Consider the following 578-nt stretch of genomic DNA (forward strand, 5'->3'; position numbering starts at 1 on the left):
GAGGAGAACCTCATCGTCCATCTAAGAGCGGTGCTCGAGTGCATGCGCACTAACAAACTGTACGTCAATGCAGACAAGTGCATCTTCGGCGCAAAAGAGATTCCCTTTTTAGGGTGCTTCATTGGGAAGCGTGGCCTTCGAGTGGATCCCGCTAAGGTCAAGGCCATTAAAGATTGGCCGGTTCCAAAGAACCAAAAGGACTTTCGTAAGTGGCTTGGTCTCACCAACTACTTGCACAAGTACAGCGTAAACTACGCAGAAATGGCGCGGCCATTATCCAATTTCCTTAAAAGGGATGCGGAATGGTGTTGGAACACCGAACATCAGACAGCTTTTGACGGGGTTAAAGACAGTCTTTTGCATGCACCAATACAGGCACTGCCAGATCCCGATCGTCCTTAGCGTCGTCTGTGACGCTTCGAACTTTGCGGTCGGCTGTGCACTGCTGCAAGTAGACGCCGAGGGGCGAGATCGGGCGATCGTGTTCGAATCTCGACAGCTCCAATCTGCAGAGAGGAACTACCCAGCTCATGACAAGGAGCTACTTGCGATGAAGTATGCACTTGTCAAGTTCAGGG

This window comes from Plasmopara halstedii, assembly GCF_900000015.1.
Source record: "Plasmopara halstedii genome assembly, contig: Scaffold_2547, whole genome shotgun sequence".
NCBI classification, from domain to species: Eukaryota; Oomycota; class Peronosporomycetes; order Peronosporales; family Peronosporaceae; genus Plasmopara; species Plasmopara halstedii.